Source organism: Rana temporaria, chromosome 4, assembly GCF_905171775.1.
Source record: "Rana temporaria chromosome 4, aRanTem1.1, whole genome shotgun sequence".
NCBI classification, from domain to species: domain Eukaryota; kingdom Metazoa; phylum Chordata; class Amphibia; order Anura; family Ranidae; genus Rana; species Rana temporaria.
This window is the reverse complement of record NC_053492.1, coordinates 406862645-406887010: the sequence shown is the minus strand read 5'-3', so window position 1 is coordinate 406887010 and position 24366 is coordinate 406862645. Positions and strand designations below refer to the sequence as shown.

At 40.3% G+C, this 24366-nt stretch overlaps 1 protein-coding gene across 2 annotated transcripts in view; it reads right to left on the bottom strand.

Moving 5' to 3' along the window:
- Positions 1-24366, bottom strand: part of MEIS1 (Meis homeobox 1) — a 198299-nt gene that overhangs the window by 14831 nt on the left and 159102 nt on the right. The gene's annotated exons all lie outside the window — the stretch shown is intronic.

The following is a 24366-nucleotide window of genomic DNA, read 5'->3' as shown; positions in this document are numbered from 1 at the left end:
TTTTTAATCAAAAAATACCAGCTACAAATTTACCTAAGACTTTGAGGATTTCTAACATTCTATCTGTTCAAGAACTTTTCCAGTACAGTAACACTGTGTAAATTACGCTCTAATGTTAATTAGTTAATGTGCAGAGCACTTTCAAACAAGTGTCATTTGCCTTAAAATTTCTTTAAAACTGCTACCACAGCTTTCCCTTAATTAAATGTCATAACATAAAAATGTTTTAGCTTTTATTGCATTGAAACAACTAATTATCTTTATGATCATCATACTTTATTCTCTTACAGTGCCTCAATTATATGCAATGGTGAATTTGCCAGATTAATACAGCCTTTGAAAACATTACATATTTACAGCACACCATGTATTAGATTGAAATCATAAATACAGTTGGGAACATTTACTGTATGTAAAGAAACAATCATTTCATGGTGTTTTTTAAGCTGTTAGATACTATGTTGGAAGCAAATTGCACATATTTTGCAAATTTCTGAAATAAAATTATACCCTAGGTGCATTTAAACTTTATTCCACTTTTATCTATAAGGAAAGGCACAATTCTAGCCCTTAGAATGTAAGTATAGTGTGTAAATCACACTTTACTCAGATTGACATAGTGCTTAATAGCCATGGCCTAGAATGGCAGGACTTTCAATAGCTACACACAGCCATCTACAAATCAAACTAGTGGCTGTCATTAACAAATTGCTATGTGTAAGTACAGTATCTCACAAAAGTGAGTGCATCCCTCACATTTTTGTAAATATTTCATTATATCTTTTCATGTGACAACACTGAAGAAATTACAGTTTGCTACAATGTAAAGTAGTAAATGTACAGCTTGCATAACAATGAAAATTTGCTGTCCCCTCAAAATAACTCATCACTATTAATGTCTAAACCGCTGGCAACAAAAGTGAGTACACTCCCAAGTGAACCGTGCTACAGTTTCAGAGTCTTGGCAATCTTCTTATAGCCTAGGCCATCTTTATGTAGATTAACAATTTATTTTTTCAGATCCTCAGAGAGTTCTTTACCATGAGGTGTCATGTTGAATTTCCAGTGACCAGTATGAGAGAGTGATAACACCAAATTTAACACACCTGCTCCCCATTCACACCTGAGACCTTGTAACACTAAAGAGTCACGTGACACCGGGTAGGGAAAATGGCAAAATTTTCCCCAATTTGGACATTTTCACTTAGGGGTTTACTCACTTTTGTTGCCAGCAGTTTAGACATAAATGGCTGTGTGTTTAGTTATTTTGAGGGGACAGCAAATGTACACTGTTATAAAAGCTGTACTCTCACTACTTTACATTGTAGCAAAGTGTAATTTCTTCAGTGTTGTCACATAAAAACATAATATCATATTTACAAAAATGTTGGGTTATACTGTTTTCTGTGTACTATGTTTGTAGACCTAGAACTAAATTGCTAGCAGAATAGGGTGACAGTTGACTAAACTATTAGATTAGAAGGAGGGAAATGAGGAGTGGAGCAAAATAATTGGTCTAGGGCAGTGATGGAGAACCTTGGCACCCCAGATGTTTTGGAACTGCATTTCTCATGATGTTCATTCACTCTTCAGTGTAGTTGAGCATCATGGGAAATGTAGTTCCAAAACATCTGGTGTGCCAAGGTTCACCATCACTGGTCTAGGGGAACAGGAAGTATATAATCGACCCTGACTTTAGTCATTGTCCACGATCATACAATCTCTCACTAGGAAGTCTTGGTAAATGCAGCTGTGATCTTTGCATGGAGAATTTCTTACTCCTGTAAGTAGATGACAGTACAGGTCGGATGGTTCCCAGATGCCTTAAGATCAGTGGTGGCACTAAGGAGTAAGGCCCCTTCCACATGAGGCGGATCTGCTCATCCGATCCGCTAAGACAGATGGCGAATGTATCGCCATATGTCTGTCTTGAGTGGATCAGATGGCAGACGGGTGTCAGCGGACACATCTCCGCTGACATCCGGAGTCAATGGGTGGCCCCTCTGATCCACCTGAAAAACAGACAGGTAAATCCGTGCAGGCTTTTTGTGTGAAAGAGGCCTAACACCTCAAGCTCAGCCATATAATATATTATATACACATCTAACACCCTATTTTGGAAAAGCATTGCCTACAGCATCCAGGATACTTAGACCTAGCTTTAGCTTATTTCCCCTTTATATGATAATCACATATGGGTCTGCTGTTTTAGATTTTGCTTTTATCTCCATCTGCAAATGAAAACTGTTAACCCAACTGCTTTATAAATTTACATCTTATAAGCTAATTTTTTAAATATCATTAAGGTTGGATCATGGCCCTGATCTTTTAGTTTTGCCTGCATGAGGGATGTTTCAGTGTTACTACATAATAAAGACAAAGGATTAATGTCTTAATAAGCTTGCAATATTTTCCTGTCATGGTAAAAAACTCTCTTTATAGAGCCCTTCCGCTCTTTAAATTGAAATCACTGTGACAAAGAAGTGGTTTATTGATATTAGATCACCATAATTAACAATCTCCATTTCCCAACTTCTAATACTTCTTAAATTTGCAGCCTGCCAGGAAAACCAAACAAACTAGCAACAACTTCACACACAAAGTCACACTTTGACTGTCTGAATTAGCCTTTGTCTATCCCTTGTACTGCTGAATTTGGAACCTCAAACTGCATAACATTATTCACAATGTAAAAAAAGCATGGACTGTATGCATGCTTCACTAACCACCTACTTCAGAATCATAATATTGGAATTTACTCAAATCACAGCAAGACCATCAATCATACGAATCAGTAGATTTTCCTTCAAGCCCAGCTCTCCTCCTCAGGCAGTAATGAAAAATTTGTACCATGCAGAAAACACAGAGCACTATGTCAAAGCTTTTCCACTGTAAGAGTATGATAAAACACCCAGGGTAAAGATGATCAATTAGCTGACAAATGAAATGATGCGAAGACAATGCTTAAGACATATACGTGTTTATGTTTTTGGACTTTTTAAGCTTTTACGTGTAACATGTATTTTAAGATGGCTGCAGGTTTGACAACAAGAAGCATATAAGCAAGAAATGTCACAATTTGCATAATTTTTACCAAACCTTTTTGAGTGTATAAAAAAGGCATTTTTGCTATTATTTTTAGGCAAATATATTTATAGAGCTCCAGGCCAAAAAAATCAGTGAGCCTTGTAATGTAATACTAGAAGCACTGCAATTCTGTTAAAGCAAGAAAGTTCACCCTAATTTGAGTTTTACGTACATTTCCCATGATAACTTGCAATCAGAATGAAGAGGGCTTTCATGTTGCCTTTGGGTCACTTTTCAGCCTCCTGACAATCTGTGCAACTTAGCTCCTAGAAAACAACATCTCTGCATTCAGTGTTGTCTACAAGATCAATATTGGGCAGAGTCAGACTAAAAGAAGACTAATGTTTGGTACACAATGAAGCCTCGTACACACGGCCGAGGAACTCGACGTGCCAAACACATCGAGTTCCTCGGCCAGTTCAGCACTGAAGCCGCCGAGGAGCTCGGTGGGACGAGAGCTCCCATAGAACAACGAGGAAATAGAGAACATGTTCTCTATTTCCTCGTCGAGCTCCTCGTCGGCTTCCTCGGCCGAAAGTGTACACACGACCAGTTTCCTCGGCAGAATTCAGCCAGAAACTCGGTCGGAAGCTGAATTCTGCCGAGGAAACTGGTCGTGTGTACGGGGCCTGAGATTATCAAACGAATGATGGTCTGTTTTTTCTTTTTAAATATAATAATACATATACAGTAGTGTATCTCACAACATATATATGCATATAATATGTATATTTGATACCCAGCACAGCTAGTCTTGCTCTATAAGAAAACATTTTTTTCCGTAACAATCATGAAATGGAACAAATAATAATAATGGCACGAAAGAAACACTAATGCCTTTGCACCCTTTCACATTGGTAGTCAGTTGAAAATTGCCTTCTTATATTGGCAGTCAGTGTAGTGGTCCCATGCATTGGTGGTAAGTGGGAGAAGAACACCCTGACATTGTTAACCAGTGGGAAAACTACTACTCTCACACACAGCTAAAAAGATATTTGATATCAATGGTTAGTGGGAGTTAGAAACTCTTCATTGCTCAAGGAACCCCTGTTCGAGAAACACTGATCTAAATTAACATTTAAATGCAACCTGACACCAAAAAGAGAGTTTGGACATGCAGCAGTTCAATAATTATGAACAGATTTGTGCAGAGTCTGTAAGTTTCTGGACTACCTTTACTTAATTACATTGAACAGTTTTCTGCAGGGTCCAGGCACAGAGAAGAGAGTTTCCTTTCTCGTCATGTTACCCAAAGCAGGGACCAGCCAAGATTCAAGCATCTATAGGCTGACTGATTGTACCCAAGTTGATCCATAGATTGACTTGGAGAAAACAAGCATGCTGGAGTTTTATATAAGATTATTGCCAGCAACTATAGCCGCTAGTATTAATCACTGTGTTCTCCTAGCAGGGATTGGACCCTGTGCACCCCGCCAGGAGAACAGCCAATGTGTACCATTGGTAGCAGGTCAGCTGCTGGTTTTCCAGCATGCTCATCTGACAGAACCCGGCCAAATGGGCGGCTGATTTATACATGGGCCGAATGTCTCCTGACATTTATCCAGTGTGTACGGGGCTTTACATTTGACCTAACTTTTCCTAATAATGTTACCTTGCATGTGATAGACTTCCATTGCAAAATAATAACCTATTTTACACAGCACTGCTATTAGTATATATTGTATTATTATAACTCATAATTGCCTCTGTATTAAAAACGATATCATGAGATGCTGCGATAGCCTCATGTCGCTGTGCTCCTCCCTTGCATTGGAATCCACCAATGTACACAAGACAAGACTGCTGAACATCAGTCACTGTCTGCTATGTTAGACAGTGGCTTACTAAGCTCATAATATGCAAGCCTACATAACCCTGGAGTTATTTCATGTGCATTCTTCCACTACAAAGCATTTGATAAATATTTATACCAAGCTGAGACTTCACTTACTCTTTAAAGTTTACAGAATGTGGGTTACACATTTGACTTTGTGATATTCATACATATTTTAGCATAAAACACAATAATTTATTAGTACTACTTTCTGCAGAAAAAGCTGTTTTCAGGCACACATGTAACCTAATAAAACATCAAGCTGAAACAATGGCTTCACCTGAACACATCGCTTCAGCTTTGAAATGCCACGTACACATGATCGGTTCATCCGATGAAAACGGACCGATTGATTTTTTCATCAGATATCCAATGAAGCTGACTTTCATCAGTCTTGCCTACACACCATCAGTTAAAAATCTGTTCGTGTCAGAACGCGGTGACGTAAAACACTACGACGTGCTGAGAAAAATGAAGTTCAATGCTTCCGAGCATGCGTCGACTTGATTCTGAGCATGCGTGGATTTGTAACCGACGGACTTGCCCACAGACGATCGTTTTTTTCTATCGTTTTTTTAACCAGATCAGATAATTTTAAAACAGGTTCTAAGTTTTTTCACCGATGGGGAAAAAAACGATGGGGCCCACACACGATCGGTTCGTCCGATGAAAACGTTCCATCGGACCGTTTTCATCAGACGAACCGATCGTGTGTTTACGCGGCATAAAAGTCTGCAACTGAATGTGCACACTGATTGACATTGGCTTGTCTTAAAATCATGTTTACTGCAACCAATTATTAAGATCTAACTGTGTGTAATATTATTACACTGGCATAGACAGCAGGGGCCAGGACATTTACCAGATAATTCAATTCACTAAACTGAAAACATATTTCATGTTTTTTTTAAGAGATATCTTCAAGCTGAATTAATAGATAAAGTGTTTAAACAAATTATATAAAGTGTTGGCTAAACTACTTTTCACGTTTGGGTCACTTGATGCAGTGCAACAACTTCTAAATTCCACCAAAAAAATTTAATTTGTGGAAATGCACTGCAAGCTAACAAATGTCTCTTGCTTGTGATATTGCTACAATTTCTTGCACCACTTCCCCTGTGATCCTTCAAGCTAACTAATCACGTTGGCATGCATGGGTTTTCTCTTGTTGGTGGTGTTTAGGTAGAATCTCATGAACAATAGCACTACTGCCCATGTATTTGCCCTAACTCCTTGTGTAAATTAGTGGGCTAAGTTGTTAATGGGTGAAAAAGAACACAACACACCTACAGCATGGCAAAGCTTTACACAGACAGCCAGGAGGGAGGGTTATGAGCCAGGAAAATAAATGTAGCGATAGCAAGGCACAATCTGGACCAGCTGCCCAAGGAAAACTGGGAAGTTCAAACACTATGTTTTGGGCTTTCTAAAAGGAGAAGTACAGCCAAAGATCATTTGGCTGTACTTCCCCTGTGGATAACAGGAGTGCAGTCCGTTCTGCATGCCTCTGACCCATTTTCAGCAGATAGCAATGTGAAGCCACTGTCGGCTGATGTCACAGAACCGTTCCAGGCTCTGGAAAGATCACGATCATATGGTTAGGATCTGCTCACATGATAGGACCAGCACCTGGTTCAGGCTCTCAGCAAGCCCCTGAGAGCCTGAGCCATCAGCTCCCATCCCCACCACAGCCCAGCACTCACTGGAGCAGGGGGCTCAGCCAACAGCTCTCTGCTCAGAAAGCTTTGAGAACTTAGCGATCAGCAGTGTTTGCTCATTAGGTTCTCAGTGTTAGAGCCAGCGGTGGACAGATGCTAATGCTCACAGCTAGGTAAGTATAATTAAAAAGAAAACTGTCTCCCATACTTATCTTTTAAAGACAAATGCTGCAAGTAAACTGATGCATGTCTTTCATTGTTTCAGGATACTTGATTTTTACCAGTAATTCAACTTTGCAATGTTTACTGGATTTCTCCTTTAACACAATAGCTCACAATGCATATGTTCCTTATGCAAGAGAGCTGTGAGTATCATTGACAATGGGAAATCTAATAAAAACGTTGTTTTACATTGCATTGCATTGACATTGCATTAAAGTGTTTCTAAAACCACAATAGTGAAATCAGTCTGTATATGCAGCATAGTATGCTTGTTATACTCACTTTGGAACTTAAGGGATTAATCCTCTGCATTGTGTAAAACATGTGTTTTATCCTGTATGCATAGATCCTTCCGTCCTGCACTGACTATCTGTGGAAGGCCAGCTAACACAGACAGGGTAGCCAACCTGCACATGTTCAGTTGTCTTTTATGCTGGAGAGAACATTTACTTGTTCTATGAGCTAGCCAGGTCACATGATAATGACATTACACATGTGGGCGTGTATACAGGCTGCAGTAGAAATCTCCTCCTACCTGAACTATCAGCACTGGAGAAACTGTGCAGTTTATGTAATTGTGGTATACAGATCATCCAAAAGGTATATAGTGGAAGTATTTTATTGTTAAAAAAGATTTATAGGATGTGGGTACTGTGGGGGGAGGTGGATGAACTATTTTAATATTACTGGGTTTAGTAACACTTTAATGCTTAGTATGTTGACCATTTCTCTACGTCATCACCTTGTTTTATTCTAAAGCAGTCTTAAAAGAATAGGAGATCTTCAATGTAGTATCTTTACCCTAAAAAGTCATGTTTCCTAAATACCTTCTAAATTTACACCTGTATGTTTTATATGTAGATTTATTTGCCCTCTACCTAACAACACAGAATGGATAGATATGAAAAAAAAAAACAGTATAGTCTGGCAACACACAGCAGAAGCCCTATCAGATTACTATAGACAAATACCCACATGCCTTATAAAATATTAGTGAAACTGTTAAATGACCCAGATTTCATTTTAAGTGTACTGTCACCTAATTCTTCTATGCTGACAGAGAAAGCAATGCATCATTTACACACACACACACACACACACACACACACACTGCATTCTGTACAATGTATGCCTTCAGTTGCACTTCTTTCCCTCATGCCTCTGGCTCTCCTTCATTTTTAAGAAGAGAAAATTGTTTTATCCAACAAGGAGGCAACATTTGCCCCATTTTCAATATTTCAGACTGGCTTTTTGAGGTTTAAAAACTCAGTTTGTTTTATGGAGGCATGGCCTGGGGCTGTAATGTGATGTAAGGGAGAAGAGGTCTCTGAGGGCATACTTCTCAGTTTGCCGCTGCTGCGTTCTGCACTGCTTAATTACTCTGCACCATTCTTGGCCACTGTTGACTCAAAATAGGTGTGGATCAGGTCTGTGCAAGCAATGAAATACCAGAAAGTCAAACTTTGTGTAAACACACTTGGAGAGATTTAACAAGAACAGACCAAAACCTAACTTGCACAGAAGCTCTCAACTTTGCTTCATTTTCCAGTGTTTCTTAAAATGCTTTTGACTATAGAATTTTTTAATATAACTTTACTATTGACTGGCAGAGAAACAGAATTATAGCTTATATAATACTGTAAAGAAGCACAATTTTTATTGCTTTTATTAAAAAGTAAGAAAAACTTATAGAGACCCTTTTATGCAGGAGCATCTCTAGTAGGTCTCCTGTTTTTCATCACACCAGGAGCAATGAGTTCTAATATGTATCTTTAGTATTATCTGCAGGTGAATCTGAGCTGTTCCTTGCAAATATTCAGGTCCTCTATTTCTGTGTGGACATATTTCTAGTCTAGCCTGCCAGTTCTACTCCTGTGTACATAAGAGCTGTGCATGTTAGGGACCTGTTCATATCACTGAGGGATCAACATCATCTGGGATCCTTCCTAAGTTCATAGAAAAGCATTTTAGGCTAGGTTCACACTGCTGTGATGTGATTTTGATCTGACCTTCAGTGTGATTATGTAGCGCTACTTCAGTGCTACTTGGACGCTACTTTGATGCTCCTTGGATGTGGTTTGCATATTCTATGGTGCAAAAATCACATTGGAATTGCACCAAGGTAGTACAGGAACCTTTTACAAACTTGTTTCATGCTGAGTCTCATTGAGTTGAATAGGCACCAATGAAAACAATGTGATTTCCATCATCATAAGATGCTCTGCGACTCAAGCCACATTTGAAGTCAACATAAAATAGCTAATTTTGTACAGTTAGCTCAGCCTCACTGAACAACATTTTTGAAGGATGCGTTTTCTGTGTTATCTATTTTAGCTAATCACATTCTTATTGAAATTCCTAACATGTGCAGGGAATATTACAGTCAAAATCTGATGGGTTACTGTTAGGTAACACAGACTGCTCTCCTTCAAGACCCAATATTTATAAGAATAAATTGTGTATTTTTTTTTTTTTTTTTATCAAAGCAAGTGAACCATGAGGTACAATGTTTCATGGAACATGCAAACTGCTTCACTCACAAGTAGATGTTGCTTACTTTGTAACTGCTATTCAAAAAGCAAAACAAGTAATCTGCAAAGTGGTCATCATACCATCCTATAAATAAAAGCATATACTAACTTAGTAATATTAAAGAATTTAGACTTGTGACATTTCGTATTAGCATTTAAACAACATAAAGTGGAAAAACTGAGGCAAGCAAACATAGTAATGTAGCATAGATCATTATGTGAGGCTACGGCAGTATGCTGAGCCTGCATGGGATAGAGCAGAGGGAGAAGTGGGCTGCCGCGCTCTGGGGTAGTAACAGCCTCTGATTGGTCAGCTGCGGCAGCCCCCTTCTCTGGTAGGTCCGTTCGCGTGAGGTAAAACCCGCACTGGACGAGCCTATATAAGGGAGAGGCTGAGGCGATTTGCTCAGTCACATCTCCTGACAAGCAGCATCGCCCGCCTCTCCCTCTCTCTCAGGATGAAGCGCGCTGTGCAGGACAGCCGTGAGGAGCTCTTATGTAGACTCCTAGAGAAGGCGGAGAGCAGGGGAGGTGAAGAGTGGCTGAAGCGTTGCCTGTCTGAGGAGAGTGGCTCTGTTTTATCTGTCAGCCCAGCTGCAGTACCAGAGATGAGCGTGGGCGCCCCCAGGAAACAGCCTGGAAGGAAAAAGAAATGTAAGACCAATAATTTAGCTCCTCAAGCTGAGGGAGCTGCAACAAGAGGTGCTTCTTGCCAGCAAGGGAGCAGCGCTGCCTCTTCCCCCCCTCCTGGGGACTTGGGTGAGCATGTTTTACCTGAAGTTGTTTTCAGTAATGTTAACCAGTTATCTGCATTTTCTAGTCTAATTGAATCTTTGTCTGTCATTGTGCAGCAGTTCAAAGGTATACATGATGCGGATTTTACCTCACAAAATGTAAATATGTATGTGCAACCAGGTGAGAGTCTGAGTACTCAGGCATGCACAGTAAGTCAGAGTGCACAGGAGACTGGTGCTGGAAATAGCGATAATGCTATTGATATGGAGGAGGTTGGTGTGGTGTGGCATGAGGCTGGTCATCCCTCTCTGCTAAATAAGGATGTTACTGTCAGATCGAGTGTGAGGTGTCCTGCTGTTAATAATACTTTACCCCTCAGATCCTCGGCTGCTATGGTCAGCGAGTCTTCCTTTAAGGAACCCCTCCCTTGCAGTTTATCCCCGCTGGGTTTTCATCTGTCTAAGTCAGTCAAAGAAAAAATTTGGAGGGGTGAATATCTCGATATATTATCACTTCTCCCTGCTTCTAAGGAGTTTTTGGCTAAATCTGACAGGCAGTCCAGCGAAAGAACAGAGGAAGATAGGAGGAGAGCGGTTCCTAAGACATTTCAAAACTGGCTGCAAGCGTTCTGTATCTATTCAGCAGTTATGGGAGAACGCTTCCCGGGGAAGTGCTCAGGTTTATTCCAACACCTGGATATTATTGCGGAGGCCTTTCGCCACTTTGGCGGCTCCGCATGGTTCTCATATGACGAGAATTTCCGTCAAAAACTAGCTGTGCACCCATCGCTGCATTGGGGGGCTAAGGACGTTGGTTTATGGTTAAACCTTATGCTGCCACCTAGGCCCCAGTTCACCCCTCGCCCCGCTTCAAATGGTCAGAGTCCAGTCAGGAAGGGTGTATGCTTTGCATTCAATGAGGGTCAATGTAAATTCTTATTGAATTGTAGATACAAACATGAGTGTTCTTATTGTGGCGGTACTCACGCGGCGAGCAGATGTTTTCGTAAAGCTGCCGCTAGTTCCTCTCATTCAGGACCCAAGGACACACATGGGAAAGGCCCCGACTCCGGTGAGCCTGGCAAGAATGCGCCCATGGCTCGAGCGCTATCCAGACCACAGGATGGCGGCTCTGCTAACTGAAGGTTTTGCCAATGGTTTCTTAGTGCCATCCTTTACTGGTTCAGGGTGTACACCAGTTAAAAATTTACTATCGGTATCCATGCACTCTAACTTAGTGCTTGAGAAAATTTGCAAAGAATTGTCTGAGGGTAGGGTGGCTGGCCCCTTTAATGACCCGCCATTCTCTAATTTCCGGTTGTCCCCTTTGGGCATCGTACCCAAGAAAGAGCTGGGTGCGTTCAGACTGATCCACCACCTATCTTACCCACCGCATTCGTCACTCAATGACGAAGTTGCCTCTGTGGAGGCTCCAGTCTGCTACGCCTCATTTGATGAGGCTTTGTGTCTTTTGAGGCAAGCAGGGCAAGGGGCTGTGCTAGCAAAGGCTGATATTAAGTCGGCTTTCCGCCTTCTTCCCGTGCATCCACAAGGCTTCAATTCTTTGGGTTTTCAATTTTTGAATAAATATTATTTTGATAAATGCATGCCAATGGGGTTTTCTATGTCATGCTTTTATTTCGAGGCTTTTTCCTCCTTCTTACATTGGGTCGTGTCAGTCGTTATCCCTCATGGCCTTATCCTACATTATCTAGATGACTTCTTGTTTTTAGGTCCCCGGGGGTCATCAGTGTGTATGGAAGCTTTACAGGTTTTCTTTGACGTTTGTCATGACTTTGGCGTGCCTCTGGCCCAGGAGAAAACAGTTTTTCCCACGACAGTTATTGAATTTTTGGGGATCACGGTTGACTCCGAACGAATGGAATTCAGATTGCCACAACAGAAGATACATAAAATGAAGTCTATGATTGCAACCTTTCTTGTCAGTAAGAAGGTGTGCTTAAAGGAGGCACAATCTTTGCTGGGTCTTTTTGCTTTTGCAGCCAGAGTCATCCCTATGGCGAGGGTATTTTCGCGCAGGTTCTCGTTAGCCATAAAAGGTATGGTGAACCCTTACGCTCATTTCCGAATTTCAAAAAGCATCAAGGATGATCTAAGAATTTGGGATGCTTTTTTAAATGAGTTTAATGGTTCCTCGGCCTGGCAAATGGACTTTATTAATAGTTCTCAGTTGGAATTCTTCACCGATGCAGCTGGCTCTGCTGGGTTCGGGGCTTTCTTGGATGGGCGCTGGTGCGCCCAGTCCTGGCACCCTGATTGGCTCCAGAAGGAGATACTTCAAAATCTAGTTCTGTTGGAGCTCTTTCCAGTGATTGTGTCGGTGGTTGTGTGGGAAGACATCTTTAGGAATCGTAGAATCTTAGTTCATGCGGATAATAAAGGTGTCTTTTTTGCCATCAATACTCTGTCCTCTAAGTCTGATCCCGTTCTGAGGTTATTGCGTTTCCTTGTACTTCATTGTATGAACTGTAATATATGGTTGAGAGCGGAGCATATTGCAGGTAAAGAAAATAACATAGCAGATTCTTTATCTCGTTCACAGTTCAAGAGATTCCGAGAGTTGGCGCCATCAGCGGATCAACATGGCACCCCTTGCCCAGACTTCCTCTGGGGCTTAATTTGGGAATAATATTCCGGAATCTCAAGGCTTCAGTAGCGGAAAACACCTGGAGGGATTATAGGCTTTCATGGCACAAATGGTGCTCTTTCTGTCAACCATTGGGTTTGGATCCACTAGATGTGTCTTCTTACGTGGCTTTGTCTTTTTTGTCCTTTCTCATTCAGTCTAATCTGTCCCCGGCTTCCATAGGTAAAATATTGGCTGGAGTTTCTTTTTTCCTTAAGTTTGCAGGCCTTCCTGCTCTTACCTCTTTCTTTCAGGTCACTCAGGTTTTGAAGGGCCTCAAAAAGTCTAGGCCCTCTTTAGATAATAGGCGTCCCATATCTATCCCCATTTTGATCGATCTTCTTCAGATCCTTCAAGATGTCTGCTCATCCAATTTCGAATCTTTGCTTTTTAAGGCTGCTTTCTCTATAGCATTCTTTGGAGCCCTTCGGTTAGGTGAGTTTACTGCAGCAAATAGAAACGCTTTTTCATTTCTCCGTTTTTCTCATGTTCAGTTTGACGTCGGTTCTGTCCGTCTGTTTTTGTCCAGATCAAAGTCCTCTCAGGTTGGCCAGTGGTTTTCTTTATCCAGTTCTCCTAATGAGGCTATCTGTCCCGTGTTTCATGTTCGTAATTATCTTTTGGTCAGACCATTGAGTAACGATTCCTTTTTTATTCATGAAGACTTGTCCTCTCTAACTAGGTACCAGTTCTCAGCTGTTTTGGCCTCCTGTTTGAAGCGCTTGAATTTATCTGGGTACCAATTTTCTTCCCATTCTTTCCGAATTGGCGCTGCCACCACAGCTGATTCTATAGGTTTTTCAGAGAGTAAGGTTAAAAAAGTGGGCAGGTGGGGCAGCAATAGATATAAGTTATATGTTCGTCCCAGTCTTCTAACTTTATGATTCTCTTTCAGATTTATCCAGGAATATCGCTTGGGTCATAGGTCACTCCTACGTGTTCTGGGCTTACAAGCACTCCGGATCCAGATCATACTCTGCTAACCTGGGGCTTGATCCTGATTTTTTTTTTTTTTTTTTTTTAATTTTATGGTCAGGTGTTAGAGGTATGCGGTGGCGCAATTTAAAAGACCACCTAGCTTATTTGTCTTCTGTCTGGCCTCAACCCCAAGTGATAGTTATCCACGTGGGGGCTAATGACTTGGGTAAATTCAACACATGGGACTTGTTATGTGAAATGAAAAGGGATCTCTATTCCATAACTCAAATGTTCCCAGGTTCAGTGTTAGTATATTCTGAGATGGTTCCCAGGCTGTTATGGTCGCCGCACGGCACCCTTTTCTACGTGGATAGAATCCGCAGGCGGCTAAATAGGACGATTCATAGTTTTATGCCTTCAATTGGTGGCTCTTCCTTTCGTCATTCCGAGTTAGAGGGTTTTTTGCCTGGGTTGTTTCGGGTTGACCAAATTCATCTGTCAGGCATTGGCCTGGACATTTTTAATATGGGTATCCAGTCCATGATCGAATCAGCCACGGTGGTGGGGGGGCCTCGGCCAACAGCTTCGCGGTTGGCCCCGGCCGGTGGGGAGTAGTCGTCCAGCTTTTGCTGGATGGACAGAAATTAATTTGATTTTAAAGTTTTAAGTTTAGCCAATTTGGCCTTTTGTAATTTAATTTATTTATTGAGAACATTTTTGTAACCCCGCCCCCACATTTTATGGATGACACCGTGGCCAATTTTACCAAAGTTAAATAAAAATGTTGTATCAAATTGTTGTTTGGTCTCCTTATTCAATACCTCTGTACTAGCCCATGTGAGGCTACGGCAGTATGCTGAGCCTGCATGGGATAGAGCAGAGGGAGAAGTGGGCTGCCGCGCTCTGGGGTAGTAACAGCCTCTGATTGGTCAGCTGCGGCAGCCCCCTTCTCTGATAGGTCCGTTCGCGTGAGGTAAAACCCGCACTGGACGAGCCTATATAAGGGAGAGGCTGAGGCGATTTGCTCAGTCACATCTCCTGACAAGCAGCATCGCCCGCCCGCCCACCCTTACCTGTCAGTTTGTCATAATAAGTCATGGGGTCGTCTGTATGGGGGGAGTAGTCGTCCAGCTTTTGCTGGATGGACAGAAATTAATTTGATTTTAAAGTTTTAAGTTTAGCCAATTTGGCCTTTTGTAATTTAATTTATTTATTGAGAACATTTTTGTAACCCCGCCCCCACATTTTATGGATGACACCGTGGCCAATTTTACCAAAGTTAAATAAAAATGTTGTATCAAATTGTTGTTTGGTCTCCTTATTCAATACCTCTGTACTAGCCCATGCATCATCAATGTATTCTTGCCAAAAATTAGGCATGAGGCTGTTTGTAAAGACTATGATGTCATTCAAAAAATAACCTACATCTGCCATTGGATCTGCAGCTAATGCAATGACTGACAGGCTGAAGAACGATTGGAAGGCCATTTTCTGCTAGTACATAGACTCAACAGAAAAAAATCCTTTTGGGGTCCTATATGTTTCTGGAAATATTTTAAAGAATATGTAAAGAAAAAATCAGGAACAATATTTAAATCATTCTTTTATGTTTTTACCGTATCTAAAATATTCTTCATTTCTACCAACTAAACAATGTTCAAAAGAATGTTTAAAAGAAAAAACAAGGGGCTATGTTTAAAAATGTAAGATTTGTGTTGCTTGTAACAACCAATTCATGAATTGGTTCTGTTTTCCAGTTTGTATAGTTTGATGCCAAATGGAATTAGATAAGGTGTTGTTGGAATTTTTTTTTTTCATCTGTAAACAAGTTATTCAGTGGTTTATACTAAAGCTGGATTCAAAGCAAAGGAAATATAAATACACAGTTGATGTACATACCTGCTAATTGATTTGTATCTGTTTCTTTCTTTCAAGTAATGAGCGTTATACAGCCTTGATACAAACTCAAGCAGCTTGGTTGCCTGCATTTTATCTGCTGCAGTTGAGCAACACAGCTAGGTCCCCCTGCCTTGGACATTGGAGAAGTAGCAGCAGGATGATAAGGTCATCTATCTGCTATTTTTGTCTGTCAGGAGATGTATAATGTGGTTCTAAAGCATGATTATATATATTTATTTTTTAAGTAAAATAAAATATTTGAAAAGCACAATTCCCAAAATGACAATAGCAGACTTGTTGTTCGTTCAATAGTTCCTAGGCCTAGGAGATATTTTTTTTTTCATCTTTTCTAAATTTATATCTACTGACTGGCAACTCTCCAAGTCTGTCTGGGACAATATGCAAGCTAAACATTTTTGACTGATTACAATTAATACATTCTTTCCTAGGAGTAACTATATGGCAATTTATATAGTGATCATCACTGATTGATGTAATTTGGGTACCTTAAATGTGCACTCAGTGTAATACTATAATTAAAACAGTTACACAGTTCATTATGAATAATAGCTGGTTAAGAATGCTTTGCAGAAAAAGGGAAAAAGGTTCATTCCGGTTAGTCAAATGAACAATCTTCTTAAACTTATAGCGAGGGCAATGGACTCCCATAGGAAGATTCATGTCTGAGTCTGGCACTTGTCTTGCATGTAAATGACACGCAGAGTGATTTAATTTTTAGAGGCACTTAACTGGCAAGTAAACTATTAAAATATATATATTATAGATGTAAAAAAACTCCCTCTGACTCAGTAAGAGGGGTTGGTCTTAAGATTCACCGTTCTTGAAATAAAACTGCAGTTAATGTTTATTTTATATTTGTAACGTTTTGATCTTTTGATTCCGAATGTCTGGCTGTCTCTAGAGCCATACCTATATTATTCATTCAGATGGGCACCAAGACAAGAGACTGAGCCCTGAACAAAATCCCTTTAAAAGTAGCAAAAAACAAAAAAAAAAAGACAAGGTTTCCAATAAAAGCTAACCATTTGTATTAAAAACAATTGGAACTGATTAATAAGAAAAAATTGTATTAAAAAAAAGTGGAGCTGCCCAAATTGGCATTCATGATCATGTAGTTATAATTCTGAAGGATGATATAAGTAAATGAAGCCAAGGATTTGACTGCTATGGAAAACATTTCCAGGTGCACAAAAACTGTGTGGTCAAAAACAATATTTTCATTAAGGGTAGCACCTGGCTCAGTCAACCCTTATCTTAAATGTCTTGGATATTCTAGAGTGAGATATCTCTATAATTGCTGAATCTGCTCCTTTCCATTTGGGACTTTTGGGCATTTCCAGACACCTTTCTATTTTCCAGCATATGTTGTTGACTTCTCCATGATACAACATCCCCTTACTATGGTCACAGCAGGTGTGCTGACTCTGGAACTCAAGAGCAGAGATATATCAACAGAGTCTTCAAAGGAAACTGTCATTCTACCTCTCTATCTACCAAAAAACGATGTATCAGCTTTGGGTGAGTTAAACAATTAAGGGTACATAGGCACCTTTTACCTCACCTCTTTGTCATGAGGTTTCTTTCCTAAACAGATGGATCCCATGTTCTTACCGATTTCGCACAGAATAAGATTACTATCGTTGAAAAGGACAGCCTGCTGCACTTTATGTTGGATACTCAGGCTTCACTCATTCTAAAGGGTTGTACACATGGGACGAACATTGGACGGCATCATTCGACTCATGTATGTACGACAGCCAGTCCGACAGAAGCTGGTCGGGCAGCTTCTGTTGAAGAGGATGACCAAAAATGTCTGAGAGGGCTGACCAGAATATTCTGGCAGGGGCGCCACCTGTCAGAACACAATAGCTCAGCGGGGGAGATAGCTGTACTAACATTGCATAGTTAGTGCAGCATCTCCTCCTGAGCTTTCAGTTTTTTTCAGCCTGCTGGGTTAAATAAAAAAATAATAATAGTGTGTACCAGGCTTTAGAGTAATGGGGGACAGGGGATCCATCTCTACATAAAAGACATTATCCTCTGAGCACTACAGTGCATATTTGATTTCTGAAATAAAAACATCAGCGTGCCCAAGCCCTTTGGGTTATTACTCTTTGTAATATGTCTATTTTGGTCAGTAGGCATCATAACAGTTTTAGAGGAGACAGGGATTTGAACACTTATCGTGTTTTTATTGCTGTCTGTGCCCCCATTAGGAGTGTCACCTTCTCTATTTCGCCTGTTTACCATTATCACATTGCGAAACTAAAAGAAAATCCCAAATGTTAGGTTGTCAAAAGAACAGGAATAGATTAGAAATCATCCAATGGGGACCCTAGTTATAGAGAAAATCATGAATTGCCTCACTTTGTAGGGATTTCCTTTTACTTCCTGTTTTGACTAAGGAACAGGAAGAAAAGGGAAATCTCCCCAATGAGGCATAGATGGCAAAAAAATACTCATAGGTGTTAAAACCCTCCATTACTCTATCCTAAATGAAAACAAAAGTTATACCTTTAGTTCTATTTTAAGTTGGCCATATACTATGCGAATTTCAGCTGGTTCCTGATGAACTGGTCACATTTCACTACATAGGTGTCCCTGTCGGTAACCTACCACCCAACACCTTTGTTTAAACAATTGAAGGAAACACTAGTGTTGTAAGGTGTATTCATTGATGTAACTTTTGCATTATTATTATCTCTTCTTGTATCTTTTGTGAAAAACGTAACAAAATATATTGAAAATTAAAATGAATGAGGCAGAGGTAAAACATTTGCCCAATCAGATGCAACTGCTGTTTGAGTATTTTGAGATAAAGCTGGAGATCTATCTTTCAGTGCTGTATAGTATGGATAGAGAAACCTGTACAATTCTTTTGTTCAGCCCACAGGCTGAATGAAAAAACTAAGGGCCAGATCCACAAAAACCCGGCGCAATGTAACTTTTTCAATTTAAGTTAAACGGCCGGAAAATTTCTACCTAAGTGCCCGATCCACAAAGCACTTACCTAGAAATTTTCGGCTGTGTAACTTAAATCCGGCCGGCGCAAGGCGTTCCTATTCAAATGGGGCGAGTCCCATTTAAATTAGGCGCGCTCCCGCGCCGGCCGTACTGCGCATGCTCGCGACGTCATTTTCCCGACGTGCTTAGCGCGGTTTTACGTTGCGCCGGGTTTTGAGAATCGTGACGGGCGTAAAAAAAAAATACGAGTTGCGGCGGGAAAAAAAAAGACGGCGACGCGGGATAGAAGGGTCTACTTTTATAAGGCCTAAACAGTTTAGGCCTTATAAAAGCAGCCCTAATTTTACGATTGCAAACTAATACTTACGGAGAAAAAACGAAGCTGAAAAGCTTCGTGGATCTCCGTAAGTGCTAATTTGCATACCCGACGCGGCATTTCGACTCGAAATGCCCCCAGCGGCGGATGCGGTACTGCATCCTAAGATCCGGCAGTGTAAGTCCCTTACACATGTCGGATCTTCTGTCTATCTATTGGAAACTGATTCTGTGGATCAGTTCCAAAGATAGAAAAAGGGATACGACGGCGTATCAGTAGATACGCCGTCGTATCCCTTTTGTGGATCTGGCCCTAAGTGTATGGCCAGTTTAAGAGTTATTCTATATATTATAAGATTATTATTAATGATGAACAGCATTCTAGCTATGTCAAAGATGTGTATTATCAATCCAAAGGCTGGAAACATATGTAACTGAGAAAAACTTCATTTGGGAATCCTATGACTTTTTTAAAAAAAGAAAATCATAAAAGTAATGCAAAATTCCAAGTCACAATTAAATACCATCCTGCTAGACATGAGTTTATGTTTTTATACACATTTCATGTATTCCCACATGCTGTGTTGCTGCCAATAATTTATGACTGATCTGCACCCAGGCTGCCCTTCAGCATTTTATTTAATCTCTGCAACAGTGATTTACAGTAGCTTGTCATTAATAATACAAAAATGTACATGTGTGTTAACAAGTTAGGCTGAGCCTTTGACTGAAAAGCAAAAATTTGGGAAAATCCTTGACTGCATAAATGAAAAGTGAGATAAATCATAAAGTCATTTGTTTACTGTTCCCTGGAGCGAATTACATTGTCCAAGGTATTTATTTTGAAATCTATTAAAATCTTAGATTGCCAGACACATTCTAAAGACAAATGCACATGAAATAAACATCGCCTTATTTCTCTGTGTTGCTGTAACTACACAAAAGTGTGTCACGTTTTTACCTAGATAGTTGATTCCAGTCAACACCAGGGAAAAACCACTGCATGAAGCTGAGCACTAGATAATAATCTAAAAATATGCATGGTACTGGGAACTACATGTTTTGAGGAAAATGGCAAAGCTGACACTTGGTTCCCAATTTCAAAAGCTTCAAAGATTTGTTTAAAAAAACTTTCTCACTTTACTCACTGAGTAACCGTTATTAAGATATTTTTGACACCCCCCTTACTTCACTGTCAACCCCTTCCTTGGAGCCCTTGCTCCATTACTCTAATGAAGTGGGTTTCTGGATATGGAAGAGCATGTGAACTTGTGAACCCATGTTACCGTTCCTAGGCCTGAGCAGCAAAACACCAGGTCCGAACACGATAATCTGGGGGGGGGGGGGGGGGTTGTGTTAATGATATTGAAGCTTTTCCAGAGTGGACTTTGGCAGTAGAGAGTAAGGGAGTGCAGATTAGTGAGTACACATTGCTAAGGGAGTGGGCTATTAGGGGCCCTGCCACTTGGACAAAACAAACAAAGGGTGCAAAGGCCTAGTACATTGCCATCTTCATTTATTAGATAAAAACAAGTGAGTGCAAAAGTGTAAAGCTGGATACACACTATACAACTTTTGTTCTTCGATTTCCTTTAGATTTACCTTCAACTATGTAGTGCAAGGGCCTGCCTGATTGCATACACATTTAAAGTTACATACAACTTTTAAGTGTTTAGGTTTGACGTCATATTATATGGTTTTGGTAAACGGAAAACATCTAAAGAAAATTGTATAGTGTGTATCCAGCTTTACACTCAGGGGTCTCATGTGTATCAACTACCACAGAAGCATTTTGAGGAACATGCCCACTTCATCAGAGCAAGGTAGTCTATATCATCACTTCCTTTCATAAATAATAGACCTTTCTAAAATTACTTCTTCAAAAGGGAGGGGTGGGTTAGTCACCTCCACCCACATGGGACAACCTCCAGAGCATCCAACCCATGACCAACAGTTGTATTTGTAATAATAAATAGATAATGATTATTAATTGCATCAAGGCATATTTATTATCGTATCCACATCTCCAAGCCCATCATGTATTCTGTGATCACTGACGATAATAATCAGATCCAGTAAGGGAGTGTGGACTGGTCAGTACACCTTGCAGAGGGTGTGGGCTATTAGTGGCCCTGTCATTTGCCCTGAAAGGATTCAAAGATACACATGGCACAATCATAAGTGAGTGCCCATTTTAATACATATTGCTCTAATTTTATACGTTTTGAGGCCCAAAAAATGTAAATGATTGCTAGAGTCTAACAGACATGGCATAATAACAATAAGGGTGTCATTAAAAACAGTAAGTATTCTATAAAATTCCTAGTGCACAAAAAAAATTTGCACTTACGTTGTAAACTGGAACAACTCTATCAGGCCCCCACTATTTCTAGAGCTTGCAATGCATACTCATGCTACTTCTCCACCTCTAGCCACCTTTACGGACTACTGGTGAATGCCACCAAATTGGCAATGTCTATATTGAAAGACCACCTACGTACTTAGCACTTATACTTACAGAGCAAGTCTGATTTCATCTATCAGGCAGTGTGTATCTTAATCATGGCTGTCATACTAATGAACTTAAAACAGCCTTACAAATTTTGAATGGACTAAATGGTTTTACTTTAAAATGAACTGGCTAATACAGCAATGTGACAAAAATTATGCATAAAAACAAAGGAAAAAAGGCTATCAAACATTAAATTAAAAAAAGATTAAATGAAACCCATGTTTTTCTCCTTTTTTGCAGGGTTTAAATAAAGAAAGTTAGCATTTTAAAAGCATGATGTTGGCTAAGAAATGTAGAAAAAATGAAAGTGCTTGTAGAAACATATTTGCATTCATACAGAATTCTGTATGTGCCAACCAGCTGTTTATTAGGGCAGCAGAAAATTGATCTCCCAAGGCAATTCAGGTCACAGGGATTGATAACCTTTATGAGCTATGGCTGTGTGTCTGCCTGCTGTTCGCAGATAATACACTTTGGATATTAATCCTATAATGGCAGCTATAACATAAGTAGCTGGTTATCACTAAGGTGTTACATTGAAGATTACACAGCATTAGACTGACACCTCATGTAATGAAGTTCAGACATCCAGCAGAATTCCATACTCTAGTCCTACAGTAACATGTATGTCCCACCAACATCAAACACCAAATGTATCCGTTCCAAGTTATGATAACACGAGTAGCTAAATATTGCCGGACAGACAGCGATCTTAAGCAAACATTATGGCATATTAGCCATCCTTCTGATACCCACATGACAAGCTGGAAATCCACATGACATGCGGAGAATCAAGTGTGTAATGTAGAGACTGGTTTACTTATCCTGTTACTTATTGCTAAAATCCTACTTTATGCTCGTCATTGCTCACATGCTTTTCAAACACAGATAGGAAAATATGGCATGGAAATGTCAGGGTGGTACGAAGGGAGAAAAAGTGAACAAAACTGTATCATTCATTATAATGTTCATTAGCAAAACAGGCATTGTAAATATACCAAATAATTCATGCATTTTGCATGGTTTGATGGCTATTGTAGACTCCACTCCGTATTTTTTAAATTAAGCCTTTCAAAATTCATGTGTGCCTTAAAGATATGTTTGCAAACTTAGGTAACTGAGATCTCAAATGGAAACAGGGTTTATTAATCACCCCTTATTGGCTAGCAGGCCTGTGTGCTGAAGATTTTTTTTATAGACAGTGAATTGTTTCTACCAAGTACGCCTTTTCTGATTATTCAAATTTCATAATTTCTGTGTGTAAGGAAAATCATACTGCGTGTTACTATATAAAGCAGTGATGATGTCAGGGAGGTGCATCAATGGAGGGGTGGTTAGGGGACCTGTCCGGTCTCACAGCCAATCTTTAGTGCAGTAGAGTGACTGATGTATGTTGTGTACAGTGGAACAAATACAGGAGATTGTTCACGAAATTAGCTCTGCCTCTATGGTAAATTTAAAATCATTAATAAGACCCGTCTTTTACATACACTATATTACCAAAAGTATTGTGACGCTTGCCTTTACATACACATGAACTTTAATGGCATCCCAGTCTTAGTCCGTAGGGTTCAATATGGAGTTGGCCCACCCTTTGCAGCTATAATTAGTTCAACTCTTCTGGGAAGGCTGTCCACAAAGTTTAGAAGTGTGTCTATGAGAATGTTTGACCATTCTTCCAGAAGTATTTGTAAGGTCAGAAACCGATGTGGATGAGAAGGCCTGGCTCGCTCTTATTCATCCCAAAGGTGTTCTATCAGGTTGAGGTCTGGACTCTGTGCAGGCCAGCCAAGTTCCTCCATCCTAAACTCGCTCATCCATGTCTTTGTAGACCTTGTTTATGCACTGGTGCGCATCAAATTGGAACAGGAAAGGGCCATCCCCTTAAGAGTTTCCTTCACTGGAACTAAGGGGCAAAGCCCAACCCTTGAAAAACAACCGTACATCATAATCCCCTCTCCATCAAATGATTTGGACCAGTGCATAAAGAAAGGTCCATAAAGACATGGATGAGCGAGTTTGGAGTGGAGGTACTTGACTGACCTGCACGGAGTCCTGACCTCAACAAGATAAAACACCTTTGGGGTGAATTACAGCGGAGACTGAGAGCCAGGCCTTCTTGATCACAACACTGCCTTACCTCACAAATGCGCTTCTGGAAGAATGGTTAAACATTCCCATAGACACACTCCTATACCTTGTGGACAGCCTTCCCAGAATAGTTGAAGCTGTTATAGCTGAAAAGGGTGGGCCAACTCAATATTGAAACCTACAGACTAAGAATGAGATGCCATTAAAGTTCATGTGCGTGTAAAGGGAGGAGTGCCAATGCTTTTGGTAATATAATGTATATCAAAGAAGCTCTTAAAAATGTTATTGTGCCAAGCGTAAAAAGTTTAAATTTTGCTTGCTATGATGTGGTCACTTTAGACTTTCTCAACCTTAAAATATTTTTCAGGTCTTGTGGAACCCCTGCTTAATCCAACTCATTGGGGGTCATTGGAAAAATACCCCTTACACTGATGGTCAGTGGGAACCAAGGTTGGCCAGAATTCCATCATCATGGACAGCTAAAAAGATCTTTGGTGTCATGTAGCTGGCTCTGCAGCATCGATCCTGACACGATGTAGGTGCTATCAATTGGTAGGTTAACTAATCCAGCTCAAGGAACCCCTGGTAACATCTGAAGGAACCCTAGGGATCTATAAAACATGGTTGAGAATGGCTGCTATAGACACAAGGGATGCTGCGCTTATGTAAAACACCAGTATGGAACTATGGACGCATGCTCAAGCAACAAACAAAAGGAACTATGAAACAACAACTTTTATAGGACCCAGCAGACTTTATACACAGTAGGAAAAGGTATGCCATAGTCGCTCACTTTACAAATGTAACTGTATCACTGCTTTGCTTAACAGGGGGGGGGGGGGGGGGGGGGGGCCAGGTAGAAAAGTTATCCTTATCATGTGACCACTGTGATTGACTGTCATAGAGGTCACAGAATAGAGAATCCACCCTGCC